The 18,357-nt window shown below is 37.7% G+C and overlaps 1 protein-coding gene across 1 annotated transcript in view; it reads left to right on the top strand.

The window, feature by feature from the left end:
• Rb1 (RB transcriptional corepressor 1) overlaps window positions 1–18,357 on the top strand; it is a 135,862-nt gene that overhangs the window by 74,913 nt on the left and 42,592 nt on the right. The window lies entirely within an intron of this gene.

Here is an 18,357-nt window from a genome sequence, read left to right as displayed (position 1 = left end):
CTGATATTATGTATTTTTCTGTTTTCTGTTTGATCATTTTGCCCTAGTCTTATAGATAATAATATAAAGTCCACACTATTGTTTGATCATATGTATTGTTTTATAGCATCATAGGAATGGAAACCCTGTGCTCTAGGCATTTTAGTTATAGCATAGAAGCTACTGATAAAGCTTTTGTTTTAGTAAAGGAAGTATTTCCTAAGTAGTAATTATAAGATACTTCCCCAAAGCACTGTTATATTCTCCAAGTCTGTTTTACTGGCTAATACCTTGTGATTCACCAGATTTGCAAATTTTAAAATAATAATTTAAACTGTGTAGTATGCTAAGCATATTTAGTTTGGACTTCAATATGAAATGAATTTCAAGTTCTGGAGCATCTCCAGTTTGGGATTTTGGATTAGGAATGCTCAACCAGTGAGAGTCTATGCAAATGCTTTTATTTTTCATATGTTGTTAATATCTGAATTGTATATTATGTTTTAAATTATAAAATGATGAGATTGATGTGGATAACTTGTGACGATAAGTCATGCCATGCAAATACGATACTGTGTGTTTTTCCTGATCTTGGAAAGTTCAGCTTCACAGACTTTTAAAAAAAAATCTGAAAAATAATACACACACACTGGAAATTATAAATTTCAGGTGACAGTTGGAAGAGGTTTTCATAAATTGAGTGTATCCATGTAATGAACAGCTAGGTCAAGACCCACAGCAAGTTTTCATAGACTTTTGATTCTGACATCTAAAAGGTTATCTCATTAGCCCTGAAACCTGATGGGATTGTATTCACATTGTGTCGTTGACTGGGGGGAGGGAGAAAAAAAATCAAATGAAGTAATAGTTATTTTCATTCCCTCTAAAATATGTGATCATGTACTGGGGATTGAACCCAGACCACAGAGCCTCTCCTTTGGTCCAGCTCCTTTCTATACTATAGCTTCCTCAGCTGATGTCCTATGGTCCAGGCATCGGCAACATCCTCTGGTCTCCATGGTAATGTAGGCTTCACTTTCACAGCTTCATATATTAGTCTGTCAGGGCCTATTTGTAACTGAGGGCCAAGTGTTCAAAAATATGAGAATATGGGAGGCATTTTAAACCATGGTATGTCTGTTATGACTCCAAAACAATTAAGTAATTGTCTGATTATTTTTTAACTATTTTATTTTATGTACATTGGTATTTTGCCTTCATGTGTGTCTGTGTGAGGGTGTTGGATCCCCTGGAACAGGAGGTGCAGAGAGTTATGAGCTGTCATGTAGGTGCACACTTGCATATATATGTACCATGTGCATGCCTGTTGTAACCTCTGAAACTGGGGGTAGTTGGGAGGCACCATGTAGGTGCTAGGAATCAAACTCAGGTCCTTCACAAGAGCAGCAAATGCTCCTAACTGCTGATCCTAAGAGTTTTCAGTTTAAGTCATACAATCACATGTATTTCTCTTAGTACAGGGGATTTGAAAGGGGTTTTTCTGCCCTTTAATTTACCTTATTTTAATGGTTCTCTCTCTCTCTCTCTCTTTCTCTTTCTCTCTCTCTCTGGTAACAATATATCTGCAGTCATGCTTCCTTTACAGTCTTATTGTGTTTATTACCTGTAATGTCTACCAGTCATTTATTATCTTCATATGTCGTTGGGTGACTTCATATGTCTAAAGCACTAAGCACAGTATGTGGCATGGTGTTATCAGATGTAGTAGTTAATTGTCTAAGGCTGAGTAAGAGACAGAGGGAGTCAACTTACAATGAAATTCAGGTTTCCAGCTTGTATAACCAAGTGGATGATAGTGTCATTTAAGAAAATAGATAACCTGAATTGAATGTAATTTTCTTGAGGATAAACTTTAATTTATTATATTGAGTTTGAAATAATTACATTAAAAATGAGATGTCAGTTGAATATATATATATGGATTTGAGAGCTGCCACACATATATTAAATATCAGTCTTTTTTTGGCAGGTTATCTTGTGCTGGTCAGTTTGGTAACCACCTCTTAGAATGTCATTATATTTTCAAAAGATTAATCATTGCATTCTCATTATAGTCTATTAAGTGGTAATATTCGAGACAAGGAAATGAATACTCAGAGAAGTTCGGTATGTTTCTCCAGGCTATACAAGCTAAGTGTCAGAGCTATCATTTGAATCCTGATGTGCTTTGTCCAAAGCTTTGGAGACTAGTTAATGTTACCTAAGGGGAGAATGTAATTTGGGGAAACAGGATTGCAGGTAGAACCCCAAGGAGTTCTAACACTGAAAGGATGCACAGAAAAGAGACTATTTTGCTCATAAAAGAAAGTAAAATAGAGCAGCCAATGAGAGAGGAGAAAAAACAGCATGAATGAGAGGTTGCAAAGTCTGAAGGAATACTTGCCCGCTTCAGATACGATAGAAGCAACCAGTAAACCAAAAATTCTAGCAACAGGGCTGGAGAGATGGCTCAGAGATTAAGAACACTGACTGTTCTTCCAGAAGTCTTGAGTTCAGGTCCCAGCAACCACATGGTGGCTCATAACCATCTGTAAATGAGATCTGGTGCCCTCTTGTATACACAATAAATAAATAAAATAAATATATATATATTAAAAAATAATAAAAAAAAATTCTAGCAACAAAGAAGTCAGTAGTCATAATAACAAGAACTTTTAGATGAAGTAATGAGGAGAGGATGAGATGTGAACATGAGACACAGAAGTGGTAACAGTGGCTAAGAGTCCAGAGAACAGAAGTTGCATACCACGGTGGTAGGGCCAACTCTGGAAAGATTGTCTTTAAAGTAGAAGAGAGACGTAAATGTTATGGAAAAAAATCCCTACCAGTGTTTTCTATTGCTAGGAAGTAGTTTAGTGCAAATACTTATTTTATTTTGCTTATGATTTTTGTGAGATGGGCTTTGGGGATAGCTTTCCAGGGTGCTTGCTCTCTGAGCCTGTGATATTAACAGCCTGGGGCCAATAGATCTGTTTTCAAGATTCTCTTCACTGCCAAGTGTAGACTTCATTGACTCTCACTTCTTCCTTTCTCTTCCTCACTCCCCCATATTGCCCTATGGTCTAATACAAAAGCTTTAGGGTAGGGCACTTCAGACATAGAAGTTGGGTTCCAAAAGTCTTCTAAGAGGACTATATGTGGAAATTACCTTCTGTTGGTCAAAGCAGACACAGTGGACTAGGCAGTGGTGGCACACACCTTTAATCTCAGAAGTCAGGAGGCAGAAGCACGTGAATCTCTGTGAGTTCAAGGACAGTCTGATCTACTGAATGAGTTCCAGGACAGCCAGAGATACACAAAGAAAAACCAAAAACAAAGCAGACAAACCAAACAGTCCCAGTGGTTGCCAGATTGAGGGGCTGGGGAAATAGATCACACCTCCTGTTTGGGGAGAGACGAAGTCACATTTCAGAAGAGTATGTGGGTTTCATAATAGTTCTATGGCAAAAGGGAAGAATGAGAGACACTGCAAGTAAGGTAGCTTGTGGTATGCCCTGGCAGGAAATTGAGGGAGTCTCCAATGAATGGCTTTTCAATTTTTTATTTATTTCATAAAATGGAGCTGAGATGGTTTGCTGAGGGTGTGGTGGAGAAGATAAAGTGACACTTAGAAATTGGAGGAGACTGGTTGTGACTTGAAATGGTTCCTGTGGGACCTGATGGAGAGAGTGGACTGGTGAAGGTGAAAGAACCGCCCTGCAGAATTCTAGGCATTCTGTTGTTCCATCGCAGTCTGCATGACAGCGTTCTTTCCCCAGATCATCTTGCAGCCATTGTAAGATTAGAAAAGGTGAATGACTAGGTGCAGTCAGACGCTAGAACATAGCCAGGTAGACACAGTAGAGCAGTAGTGGGGCAGGAACTACCTCTCCCAAGGCTGGGCAACTGTAAACTAAGCAGACTAAGCCTCTCTCTCTCCTTTTATATTCCCTCTAGTGCTGGGATTAAAGGCATGACTCCCTCGTACTGGGATTAAAATCCACCACCTGGATCTGTTTCTGCATTGATCTTGTGTAGCCCAGGTTGTCCTTGAACTCACAGAGATCCATCTGCCTCTGTCTCCCAAGTCCTGGGATTAAAGATGCATGTCACCATTACCTGGCCTCTAGTGGCTTTAGTTTTGTAGTTTTGCAAGATTTATTTATTAAAATACAAATAACACACTGCTGCATCTTACTCTACCCTCTTCTCTTCTTTGAAAGGAGTGCGGTTGTTTTGTCATTATAGATGGTTTCTACAGCTGTATCTTCAAGCTTATTCGTGTTTTTCCTTCTGAAGTATTTGACCTGCTGTTAATTTCATGTGCATATTAGATACTATGTTTTTTCAACTCTAGAAATTTTTATTTGGATTCCTTTTATATCTCTTTAACAGATTTATGCTTCTTTGCCTTCTTGGACACATGGAACATAGGTATTAAACTTTTAAATCGTATTCCCGCTAATTCTAATGTCTGTTTCTTTTTAGAGGTGTTTCTATAGACTAGTACTCTTTTTTTTTCTCTTTTTTGCCTCTTGTTGATTTTTTTTTAAGTTAGGTTTTAATTACTTTGAATTTTTCCTTACTGGGTCCTGTCTATTTTCATATTCTTTTTTAATATTCTTGAGTTGTACTTTGGGACACATTAAAATTGTTTGTAAATAGTTTGATTAAAAAAAATTCACCTCCCTACTTTTACTTTTGTTTTTTCTTACTCCAGGAACTTTTTATTCACTCAAGCAGCACTCTTTATATCTAATTTTCCCCCACTATCCAAGCAATGTTCTCTTGAGTACTTTGCCTAACGCTTATGGATAGATCCCAAGCTTGTCCACTGTGGTTTGTAGAAATCAGAATTTGTGAGCCCCTCACAGTGAGGGCTCTGTTCCCTCCTGGGGTTCCCTGTTAGTTCTGGGTAGTTAACTCATGGGTGTGTACTGTTTGTGACCTAGCTAAAGTGGGTCTGCACAGACCTCTGAAGCTCTCCCGTTCTGTTAATTCCGTCACCTCAGCATTGTTGGTTTCTGTGTGCTGGGGACCAGTGGGTTCCATTTCCGTTCTTTTCTGTGTTGTGGCCTGGACATTTTCTATGCAGTAAGCTACAGCAATGACGGCTCAACATGTACGTTGAGTTGGGTCTTGGTCCTGTTGTTTAACACTTTGAAACTATTATTTTATGTATTTTGTTCAGTTTTTTTAATTGTTTTTAAAAATTCTGATTCCTGTTTCTTTATCAGGGCTATCAGTTTCTAAATGCAGGTCTGTCTGCATGATTGATGAAATATCTGTAAATATAAAGTCTAAGTCCATGAGAAATGTTTAGGACAGTGTTCCTGTTTTCCTGCGGCCTGGAACACGGCTTTCCCTGTGGGGACACAGACGTACTAGTCATTCATTGTCTCCTAAGACATTTTGGAAAATCAGAAGAAAGTTGTTTCCTGTAAATTGGTCAAACATGGCTGACTCATTACTTTGAATTCTGTTCGGTCACAAATGCAAGCAAGTTTCCTCATGCAGTTTCACTATTTCAAATGGTAGATGACGGATCGTATTACACACCGCACTGTGGTCGTGAGTCACTCAGGCTTTTTGAGTCCTGAATTGGTGACACTCGTAAACAGATTTCTAAGATGCTTTGGTATCCCTTTGAAATGTCAAACTTGACAGGAAGTGAACACAAAAGGGAGAAAAGCCTGGGACTCTGTAAAAGCCAAGAAAGGACCTGTGTTGTATATTTCCCTGGGGAATCATTAATCTCCAGAGCACTCTGCACAAAGGGTTCCATGCTCACCCTCAGACAATGTGCTGGCTCTTTTTTTTTTTTTTTTAAAGTTACAGTTTACAAAGAACTATATCTTACAGGAAGACAATTGAATTGTAAGATAATGATTATTGAGTTTACTAGTTTTTGAAAATATGGGTTTAGACAATGAAACAATGCAGGCCTTACAATTACATAATAATAGGTAACTATAATGAAAATCTTTTGTGTTGATTTTTTTTTTAATCCTTAAAGCCAGTTCTTTCTGAAAACATAACTAAGTCTTTTAACCCTTCTTACCATGGTCCAGTTTATCCTTAATATCACACTTTTAGTTTCCACAATTAACTAGTTTGTTCCTGGGTGATGTGGGAGGTGTGGCTTCATAGTCAAAGTTGAAAATACTTATTCAGAATACGATTTGATAATAACTGATGCAGGTTCTTGCATTTCTGAAAAAGAAAATACTGTGGAGAAGTGCATAGTTTCAGCAGAAAACAGTTTATCTAAGGCCTCAAGGTAAGGGCTTGAAAGCAGGCTGGAGGAAAGAGAAAGTTTGGTGCTTTGATGTTACCTTGGGGTGGACTTTTGGTTCATTTCATGAGCTTTCCGTGAATTCTGTATTATAATGTCATTCTACAGATAACTTCATATGTTGCTGGTATGATCAACATCTAGCATCTAGTGAGTCCTCGGTTACTCTGAGTGCTCTGTGCCTTTAGCACTGGCACAGGTTAGTTTAGCCAGCCTTGAGGAGAGTAGGGGCATGCTGTCTTGGCCTTTCCCCTCTGCGTTTGCTATGAAGACTCCTGGGCCTTCACCCTCTGCACTGCTTTATTATTTGGTATCACATTGGCTTCCCAATATCTGCTTTTCCTCTAGTTTAAAGTTTTCCGTGTGTGTGTGTGTGTGTGTGTGTGTGTGATGTAGAACACTGATTTCTCGAAAAACACTTTACTGTGTCTCTCACGTGTTTATTTTGGTTATCTGGGTTTTGTTTTTACATCATAGTAACCATTCTGAAAGGTATCTTTTGTGCTGCCTTCTGCCTTATACTTTATTACAAATTAATCTTTTTAAGTTTGTTCATGCCTTGTTTCTGTACAAGAACCTGAAGTACCTTCTTTTGCCTTATGAAAAAACTTAGCCTTTTTGCAGGGGCTGTGATAGTTTGGCTTTCGTATCATAACCCTTCTCTCTAGCCTACTTACTTAGCCACAGAATTCTTTCATCTCTGAAATAGACCAAATGAATAGTCTACTTCACTGGGAGTTGGCATGTCTGATGTAAGATATGGGATCAGAAAACTTAAATTTTAAGTCCTAGCTCTTCCATGTACAATCCAATGTCTTTTTTTTCTTCCTTTGTAAATTGATGCATATATTTTAATTTTTTCATTGTCCATTTTATTTGACGGTTGGTAGTGCTGGTAATTGAACCTAGACTCTTAAGATAAAAACATATTTTACCAGTTCAGACAGGCAAAGAGGTTCACGTCCTTCTACTACAGACATACTGTTTTTAGAAAATTCTTTAAAGGTTCAGAATTATTTATCACTATTGAATGTGAATCCATATTCTTTTGAATTTCCTCATGGTTTATAAATGATTAAATAAAAATTTTTTTTAAAAAAGATAATACAGAGGTCTCATTTTCTTGTTTCTTAGTTCCATTCTTCATATTTTTTTTTTTTTGAGAAGGACGTGATAGTCTCCACATCAGCTATTTTGAAAGAACTGTAATTGCCCAAGTGAAATAAATATGACATGAGAAACAGCCCCAAGCCTCCTAGGAGCTTGTGATCTAGTAGAGAAGTGAATTACCGTGCTGTGCTGTGCCGTGGAAAAGAAAAAAGAAAAAAATGGACAAGAGTCAAAATAGTAATCGCACATGGATGAGAAGAGACTTGCAGCGGTTTTGGAAATGTGCAATGATAGATGAATGTGAAAGTGGCCCTAAGAGTTGTGTTACATCCAGCACTCAACAGCTGCAGCAGCATGTTGTCTTATGAGTTTCAGGCGTGCCTAGGCTACAGAGGGAAGCCATGTCTTAGAAACAAACTGAAAATACACCAAGAAACCCCTCCCCAAATTACTCTTGATAAAAATGAAAAACTAGCCCTCTTAGTAAAGGAGGTATTTTATAAAAGGGAGTACACCAGAGAACTTTATGTACTAGTGTGGTGGTGGGGCTTGGAGAATTCTTGAAACAGAGTGCATTCTTCCTTTCTTCTTTAGCAAAGCATATTTTAGTACTTTGCTTTTGAGCCAAAGATACCATTGTAGACATTATTATGTTAACGCACTGGAGCCCTCATTTGCTTTTTGAGAATGTTACGGCTTAAATGTTTTTCTTAGATTTATTTATTTTATGTTACATGTGTGGTATTTTGCTTACATGTGTGTATACCACTTGTGCGTCTGGTGCCTATGGAGATCAGAAGAAGATACCATATCCGCTGGATTTGAAATTATGGCTATTGTGAGTCACCATGTGGGTGCTGGAACAGTAACTGGGTCTTCTATAAGAGTATCTGGTGCTCTGTGCCAATGAACAAGCTCTCCTGCCCCAAATGTTCTTTTTTACCCAGTGCTTTTCCTCTACTTGTCCTCTTCTCACAGATGAGTTGTTTTTGTTTGTTTGTTTGTTTAATTATAAACTCCTTGGCCTATTATCTCAGGATTTTTGTTAACTAACTTTTATCTTAAATTAACCCATAATTCTTATCTATATTAACCACAAGGCTTTTTTTTTTGTACCTTTTATCATTGAGGAATTCTCATCTTGTGTTCCTCAGATGGCTTGTTATTTTTCATTGTTTTATTGCCTTACTATTACCAGAATTCTGGGGGTTAAAACCTGAGCTCTGGAAACCCCAACAAGCTACACTTGGTCACTTGTCTCCAGTAAACAAATAGAGATGAGTAATAGTAAAGCACAAAGGACGACAAATTATTCTATGTGGCACTTTGGGAAGAGGAACAAATGGAGTTCTGTTATGACCAAGTCTATGTTTGGGTCCTGAAACAAGGTCCAAGAGGCATGCCTAACTCAGCAGTCTTCTTCAGGGTGTGGTCCCACTCATCAACTTGGCTTATTGTTAAGTTGTCAAGACTATGTAAGATTTCTGTGAAGAAGGCAAGTGCCTCCTCTTGCTGACACAATGATTCAACCTTTCCTTCCTTCAGTCTGGATTCCTAGGAAAAATTAATTTGGGATCCATTGTTTCAGTAGTTTGGTAGTCAGAGACAGGCATGAGTGTCTGTTTTTAGAATGTCTCTTTTGCCGTGACAGTTATATTACCAGTCTATAAGAAGCTACCTTTAAGACAGGCAGTGATGGTGCAAGGATTTAATCCCAAGGATTAAATATATAGGAAGCAGAGACAGGTGGATCTCTATGAGTTTAAGAATTCCAAGACAACCAGGGCAATCCTGTCTCCAGACACCCCCTCCAAAAAAAGAGGTTGCCTGTAGCTTCCTTTCCTAAGCTAATTAAATCTTTAATGTACTATTGTACATACCCTTTGTTCTCTAAGATATGTGACAAACTTTGACAGCATGTTTTTTCATGTTAAGGACTGGTTTTTTGGTAGTGCATTTCAAACTTTAATGATCATAGGAACCATCTTGAGATCTCTAAACACACAGATTCTTCTTAAGAAGGTGGGTCAAGATTCAGGATTTTCAACAAGTTCCCCCTGCTCTTCATGCCTAGGTCACCCTCTAGGGTATCAGGATCCTTCCTTCCTCTTTTCCTCCTTTCCTCCCTTCTTTCTTTCCTCTGTTTCTTCTTTAAAATTTAATTTTTTAATTTTTTTGTGGTTTGTTTTTGTTTTGAGATAGAGTTTCTCTATGTAACCACCCTGGTTGTCCTGGAACTTACTCTGTAGACCAGGCTGTCCTCCAACTCCTCCTGCCTCTGTCTCCTGAGTGCCGGGATTAAAGGCGTGTGCTGTGATCACCCGACTTAAATAAATTTTTATTAGAGATTTTTTACAATGTATTTTTATCATATTCACCTTCACTCTTCCCCCCACCTTCTCCCAGATGCACTTTCCACCTCTTCCCCTACCCACCGCTTTCCCAAGTGGTTGTTCTCCTCTAAAGTAACCCATTGGGTCTATATACTCATGGGTGTGGGGTTACCCACGGAGCATGACCAGCCTACCAGAGGCTAAATCTCTAAAGGAAATGGGCTGTTCCTCCCCCAGAAACCATCAACTGTTAATATCTCCTTAGTAGGGGCAGAGGCTCATGAGCCCTTTCTCCCTCCATAGAGTAGCAGGATACTTGATGACTGATTTCAGGTGAACTTAAATTCTTAAAGAACTTTCAGTAAGATTCTGTTAGTTCTCTAAAGGCAAAAAGAAAATGTAGTCATGATTCTTAGCTTGCCTGTGAGGAAAGAGACATTGAATATAGACGGGAATCCAACATTTATTAACCAGCTTCAGTGTTCTTGTTCATCAAGAGTGTTTGCCTATTGTAATTGTCGTAAGAATCCTATGAGTTGACGATAAGTATTCTTACCATCCTCTAAATGTGGGAACTGGTTCAGGAAGGTTAAATAATGTCTATCAGTCACCCAGTTGGTATTTGAAACCAAGTTGGCTTGACTGCAAATTCCATGATGATTTCTAGTAAAATGCTCTGTTGCTCTATCAGGTCATTCACAGTTCTTTTATTCCATGACAGTGGATAATGTGTATTCAGACACTGAATGTGACAAAGAACAATATACCTACTACAATCTAAAGAAATTGCTAGGGAGAATTAAATATGTAGATCTCCAGTAGAAATACAGATAAAATTGAAGATAGCATAGTGAATAATTACTTTATTGTTTAAATGATAATCCACTGAGGTATGCATATATGACCACTTTAGAAGGGCTCAAACAGAAGGTCAGTTTAATAATTGTGCATAGTTAATAAAGAACTAAGGGTGTTTCTATAAGGTTCTCTACTTTATGAAATACGTTCAAACAGAAAACCTAAAGAAAGGAGGACAACTGCTGTAAATCAGTAGAAATCTTTTTTACAAATACTTTTTGAAAACCTAAACCCTGATGAAGACCTGATTATGGTGTTTTTGTTTTTGTTTTCCAAGACAGGGTTTCTCTGTGTAATTAACCCCGTCTGTCCTGGAACTCACTCTGTAGACCAGGCTGGCCTTGAACTCAGAGAACTTGAACTGCCTCTGCCTGAGGAGTGCTGGGATTAAAGGTGTGCACCACTGCCTCCTGGCTCTGATTATGGTTTTGAACGTAATATGTTTTCCATGTCTAAATCTTTGTTTAAATGATTTCTAGTACTTGACTCTAAGTCTTTTCTCCGTGTGCTTGTCTTCTTTAACACACGGGCACTGTGCACTGCTGGATTTCTCTATGGATACGTATGATTTGTCTGTTTACCTTGTCCCTTCCACACCACACCATCCAAACAATATATATTACCTATCCTCTTAGTTTGTACATTGGCTCAAAGTACTAAACAAATTAAGAAATTAAAAAAAATCCAAGGCAAGATGTAGTGATGTACACCTTTGATCCCAGCACTCAGGAGGCACCCTGGTCACTATATATTGAGTTTCAAGCCAGCTAGAGCTACATAGTGAGATCCTATCTTGAAAAATAAAAACCAGCCAAGTGATCAATCAATATAGCTGTTTAAAAATGCATTTTAATAATATGTGGAACCTTGTTTTAGGAAGCAATGCTTAGGGGGAAAAATCAGTCGCATACCTTTGGAATTTTCCTGATCTTCATATAGGCCAGCATCTCCCCACACACATAAAATAGTTGATGTAGGAACAATAAGAGGCAATGTGTATGGGTACTGTAAAAGGGTGCCTGTGTGTACGAATTTATTTACTTCGTAGAGCTTATGAAGTCGGAGCTCCTGCTTTTCGTAGGTGAAGAAACCAAGACACAGAGTAGTTGGGAAACACAACCTAAGGCTCTGGCTGTGGTCTTCTCCCAACTTCTGTGCCACCTTTCCACGTGATTAGTCACATGATGGTTAGCATATGGGTCACAGTGATAGATTTCTTTCCTTGTATGCTTTTGCTTGCCTCTTGCTGTTTCTATCACAGGCACCTGGAATGTGGGCTGCTGGACTTCATTTACTCATGGAAGCCTTGAGGAGTAAACCCTGCTGTCACTAGTTTATACCTAAAGTAAGATGAGATTTTTGTAAGCAAATCATGGCTCACTCCATAAAGTTTTCTATTCTGTAAGTGGAGATATACTAAGCTTCCAGAACTGTTGTGAGGGATAATGAATCAGCATTTATGCAAAGGGTATTGAGAAATACCGCACCTAATTGTGATTTCCTTTGCTTTATTCTCTTTCCTCACCTATGCAGTGATTTATAAGAAGGAGAACTGGGGACACAGAAGTCTTGGATAGTTTGTCCTAGCTTACTCCTCCACTTTGAGAACTTTTCCCTTTCTTTGCTTCCTCCACCCTGTGGTCTTCTCCAAGTAGTAAATATTCTGGGGTTGGGGGGAGGTCATTGAGTCCCAGCTTTGTTACATGTGGCTACTCTTGGCTGTTACATGGCAGTTAGAATTTATTATATTACTTTGCTTATGATTCATGTCAGTAATTACTCCAGGGCAGTGCTAGTTCACTGTTCAAGTACAAAAGGACAAGAGACAACAACCATAGAATGGTTAAGAAGTGTCTTCTGTCCTTTACCCATGGGATGGAAGTATAACTTCTCTAATTTAGAAGATCATTATGGGCCATACAGTCCCGAAATCTCTACATTCAGCTTGTCATTTCTTGGCTAGTATAGTGAGGATAGAGTTCTGAATGTGCAAGCAAAAGTGAAATCTCTTATGAAACATTTATCTTAACTGGGTAGTCTCTGGGTTTTCCGGCAGAGTAAGACAGTTGTGAGTAAGAGGCAATAAAACGAGCAGTTGTCTCTAAGTCATCATCGCGACATTCCTATTTGTAAACCAGCACAGCTTCTGTCACTTCTCTTTCCTGAACATGTATGACCTGGCTCTCCCTCTGGGCTTACAGTCCAGTCTCTTCAACATGTGTGGTTATGGCACTTGCATATATGTTCTTTAAATTTACTTAATGGTTTTTAATGTTTCCTAGTTTTGTTTAAAAATGACCAAATATCAAAAGTTGTTTTATTTTGTTTTGCTTTCCCTGTGTTGCTAGAAGTGATGGATGTAAAACATATGGGTTAGCGGCATAGCTCAGAGAGTAAAGGCGCTCACCTCCAAGGCTGACAGCTTGAGTTTAGTCCCTAGTACCCCATGTGGAAGAAGAGAATCAACTTCCACAGGTGTGTGCATGCTCTCCCCACACCCTAGCACAATAAAACAAACCTAATTTAAAAGTTAATAAACAAAACAGTGGTGATGAAATGTAGAACAGAAAATAGGTTTGTTTCTTACTCTTCTGGATTTTTTAAATCATTATTGCTAAATTTTAGGTTATTTTCTTACATGTTTTTTGTTTGTTTGTTTTTTACCTTTCATTAAAATACAACAGAGAAGCTAGGCATGGTGTATATCTGTAGCCTAAGCATTTAAAAGGCAGAGGCAGGAGAGTATTGAGTTCCAGAATAGCCATTGTTATTTAGAACTCAGGGCTGGACATGCATCACAAGATGGAATACTTGTTTAACATGCCCAAGACCCAAGGTTTGTTTCTTATCTAGGGAAAAAAATTGTATGAAACAGAATTTCTCTGTAAGATTTTTATTACACTCTTTTATGTTTTCTTTTTTTAAAAAATCTAACAGTTTATTTATTTATTTATTTAAGCAAGCTTTGGAGCCTGTCCTGAAACTAGCTCTTGTAGACCAGGCTGGCAGAGATCCGCCTGCCTCTGCCTCGCAAGTGCTGGGAGTAAAGGCATAGGCCACCATCACCCAGCTCAGATTATTGTTCTTTAAATTACAATATATAATTTAAATTACAATATTTGGTCTTTTTTATTGTTATCCTTTAGCATATTTTAGATAATTTGGAATTTTTTTCCTATTCATATTAAGAAATGCTAGTTTTTAAATTCATTGTTTTTATTTTCATTTTTTTTCCTGTAAGCATTGAAATGAGAGTGTCAGAGGAAGGACTAAGGATAGGAGTCTCTGGATTCATTTGTTCCTGAAAATAGCTTTTGCTTTCTTTTTCCGGATTGGACATTTGTTAGTACTATGTGCTTGTGGAGCAATATCAGTTTCATCTGATTTGTACGTTTAACAAACTCTTCTGGTAACAAACTTTTCTACAGTTAAATTCAAATGAAAGTTAATGGCTCCATGCTTGTGGAGACTGAAGGTAGCATGGCATGCAAATGTGTTCTCCCTGGCCTTTGCAACTGTCTTTTTTTTTCCCCTTTTTTAATTTATTTTTTTTAAAAAAATCTTATTGTTTTTATTTGCTCAGTAGCTATAATTGAACTCAGTTGTATGTGTTTTAGTCATTTTTGATCTGAAGAAGTCCTGAGGACTTCTTCATAAAGTATAGCCCAATTTTGAAACCAGTCATTTTAGCCACCAGCAGAAATTCCATGAGTGACGTTAGCCAAGTGGTGTAATTTTAGTGCTAAGCGCTAAGCAGCCATTTGTAGTTAAATCGACTCCTTGTTCTGTTCATCAGGTATTACATCTTTCCCCTGAGCAGCCTACAATTTTGTTCAGGGTGAATATTTTATTGTTCATATTACACAAAATTTTCTAAATTTTAAAATACTACACATATTATAGTTTTGAGACATTGATCTTTATGTTTTAAAGTATGCGCTAATACTGATGTAAAATTAGTTATAAAAGTATCCTTTCTTTAAAAGATTATTTTGAAGATTATATTGTTTATAATGAAAAGATTTATGAAAGAATCCTTTGGTTTTACCAAAGGCTTTTAATAGCATAACTTTCCATGTGTAACTTAAACTGTTCCTTCTTTTTTCCCTGTCCCGTCCCTTTCTTCCTTCTTTTTGTTCTTATCCAGCTAACCTTCTTTTCTATACTTGTTTCTTAAAATAATTTTTCTAGTTCAAACTAACAGACTTCTGACCACATACTTCTCTTTCCTCTGTCCTCGGGCTTTATAGAACAACAAGAAAGAAACAAATTCTCACACAGGCACATATTATCAGGACAAACTCTGGGATCTCAGACCGTCACGTGGAAAGGAACAATGGAAGTAGAGGGATTAATTCATTTTCCAGGATAAAAATGAAATGAAGGTGTTTTGATGGCTGTAAGAGCGTATACTAGACCGCAATACTAAGAACACACATAGCACAGTGCTTTCAGCACTGTGGGAGCTTTAGCTTCTAAGCAAATACAAGAGTTGTCAATAACTGGAGTCCAAGCCGGTATTTATCCGATCATCTGGAGGTCTTGTTAAAACACAGATTATGGATTGTTGGGCAGAACCCCAATGTTTTCCGGTTGAGGGTCAAGAATTTTTTATTTTACCATGTTTCTAGATATTGCTGTTAGTGGTCTGAGAACAATGAAGTCCTTGACCCTTTGCCCCAGGGAGCCATGCCAGTCCCTTGGGAGCTTCAAAGTGCACTTGCCCCTGTGCTGGTAAATCAGAAGTGTGCAGAATTTGGGCTGAAGCCTAGTTCTATTGTGCAGTGCATAATCTACACAAATATAAATTGTTCTAATCTAACTGTGGGAAATGTCCTCATAAACCCATTGCAAGTTATGAGTTTGATACCTTTAACCTGAAAAGTAACTTGTCTGGCCTGTCATTACGTGGCTATTGGGACACTTGTGACTCTGCTGTCGCCTAGTATTGAAGAGATATCATGGGACATGTTCCTGACCTTAGAAAAGATAAAAATTCAGTTTGAAGCATGGTTTCTATGTAATGCGTACTTCATTCATGCTATTATAAAGAAAACAGTAAGCCAAGCCATTAGAAATCAGGGACCATCTATATATGCCTAGCCAGCCCACATTCAGATTTTGTATACACATAAACAGCCAGACCTGCAGTTTCCTATTGATGTCAAAGAGAGAATCAGAGCAGAATCAGTTACGTTGAGACTTCTGTAACAGATTTCAGTGAGCTAGGGATGTAGAGATAATTTTTCCTGGAGAGAAATACAAGAAACACTTGTACTATTGGATTAGGTTACATTGCTTCTTATCTTGAAGGCATATTTGATCCATTTTTCTTCTCTTCAGTAAATGTCAGGGGGAAAAAATCAAGGAAAGAATATAATAAAAATAATGGAATAAAATTTTCCAAAGCTAATGAGAATATGGAAGCTTTAGACAGAAAAGTCCCACTTGGTGTGCTAAGCATGATGACGAGTATACATTTGGTCAAAAATCAGAGTTAAAACCAGGTGGTAGTGGTGGTGCATGCCTTTGATCTGAGCACTTGGGAGGCAGAGGCAGGTGGATCTTTGTGAGTTCGAGGCCAGCATAATCTACAGAGTGAGTTCCAGGACAGCCAGGGCTACCCAGAAAACACCTGACTCAAAAAACAAAGCAGAACACAGAAGAAAATGACTGACAAACTGCCAATATAGGTGGAACTGTCTTTGAAATTTCCTACTTCACGGAAAAGTTTACTGGATACCATGGACCAGTAGGCTGAAGATGGATGCCCCAGTGAACAGAAAAACGTGACTGTCCAGGCAGTGAGATGTCTCTTGTCAATTCTAGAGTTTTGGAAGTTGCTTACAATGCACTTCCTGTTTACTTAGTTAACATTATGTCCTTCAGGAGTCTTTGATGAAGTTGAAGAATTTATAGTTATAGTTTTCCTTAGTTATGATAAAAAATAAAGTAGATATAAATATTGTAACTGTAATTCTCACTTGGTAACTTTTGTTATATGTAATTTTACTATATTAAAGTTAAAACCTTCCTTTTTGTTTAAACACAAAAGGGGAAATGGTTTGAGAGGTCCTTCTGTCTATGTGTTGCTTTTATTGGTTAGTGAATAAAGAAACTGTCTTGGCCTGCTGATAGGGCAGAACTTAGGTAGGCAGGGAAAACTGGACTGAATGCTGGGAGAAGGTAGGCGGGGGGGGGGGGGGCATGGAGCTCGTGGCATGGTATCGTGGTGATATACAGATTAATAAAAATGGGTTAAATTAATATGTAAGAGTTAGCCAATAAGAAGCTAGAGCTAATGGGCCAGGGATTTAATTACTATAGTTTCTGTGCCATTATTTTGGTTCTGGGCTGCTGGGAAGAACAAGTGACCTCCTCCAACAAATAAAAATAAAAAGTAAAAAAAAGATCAGAGTTAGGTTAATGGGAAAGTTAAAAATTAATTATTTGTGGAAAGTGAAATGCAGATCACCACTGCAGTTTTCATCAAAAGTACTAGATATTTGATAGTCTAGTATTATCATCCACGAGGACAGTTTTCAGACATAAAAGGACTGGGGGAGTGTACTTTTTGTATATCTTTTTTTGACATGAAGTTACTAGAGAATATACTTTAGAAAAATGAGAAAGAAACCCAAAGAAGAAAATATTCTGGACCTTAAGAAAAGTGAAATTGTCATATCTAGGAAAAAGAGAAAAAAGGAAAAAAGAGGAATGTAGTAAGTCTAGGAAATAAGTGATCCAGGTGAGAACAAGGCAGTAAACATGAGGGATGTGCACATTACACAGGAACAGTCTCGCTCTCTGCCTTTAGGAGGGTTTCAACTGAGGTGTAAAAGCATGGCAAACTTTTTAACCCAATTAACCAACAATGCAGCCCTTAAAATGTTTGCTTATTTGTTTCTTTTAAGCAGCTGTTTGAACTTACCTAGATGGTAAAGATTTAACAAATACAGTGTAAAACTGGCGAATCAAATAGTAAGAGTTAAGGTTGTAACTGCTAGAGTTGAATTCTTGGGCTGGAAAGATGGCTAATAAGTTAAGACCACTGACTGCCTCTTCCAAAGGTCCTGAGTTCAAGTCCCAGCAACCACATAGTAGCTTATAATCATCTGTAATGATATTTGGCGCCCTCTTCTGGCATGCAGGTAGAACACTGTATATGTAATAAATAAATAAATCTTAAAAGAAAAATATTTTTAAAAATTAAATTCTTATGTTAGTATCATATTGATCAAAGAAAATCTGACTTTGTTTTTTGAGACTTAGACAGTTAAGTGTGCCTCCACTGGGAGGGGGCAAAGAAAACTTTGGTTTTTGTGTGTGTGTGCACACACATAGGGTATTTATTAGAACCACATGAATAAATACTCAGTGTAGGTACTACATAAGCAAATAGGTAAATAGTTAAATAAAATAGAATTTGAGAATCCTGTCTTAAAAAACAAAAACAATCTTACAAAACTTTTGATTCATGTATGCTGTTCACACAAGAAAATAAAAACTCCACTGATCTTACTATTAACAGTTATTTGATGTTTCTAATATTTCAAAGTAAGATTCATACTTTGAGATCTCCCTTAGAGTTTCCTCATTTTCCCTGAGCCAGGAAAGTTCTGAAAAATCCAGAACTTCGGGATCCTTTCCTCTTGACCAGAAGACTGCTAGTTGCCTTTCAGCGCAACAATGTATGTTTAAGACTGCTAAGTGGACTTATTTCCTTTAGGGTGACATGGACTACAGGAACCTCATGGCAACTGATATTTGTACATATACATA

Source organism: Myodes glareolus, chromosome 12 (assembly GCF_982192425.1).
Source record: "Myodes glareolus chromosome 12, mMyoGla1.1, whole genome shotgun sequence".
NCBI lineage: Eukaryota > Metazoa > Chordata > Mammalia > Rodentia > Cricetidae > Myodes > Myodes glareolus.
The sequence above is the reverse complement of the archived record's forward strand: the minus strand, read 5'-3'. Positions and strand labels throughout refer to the sequence as shown.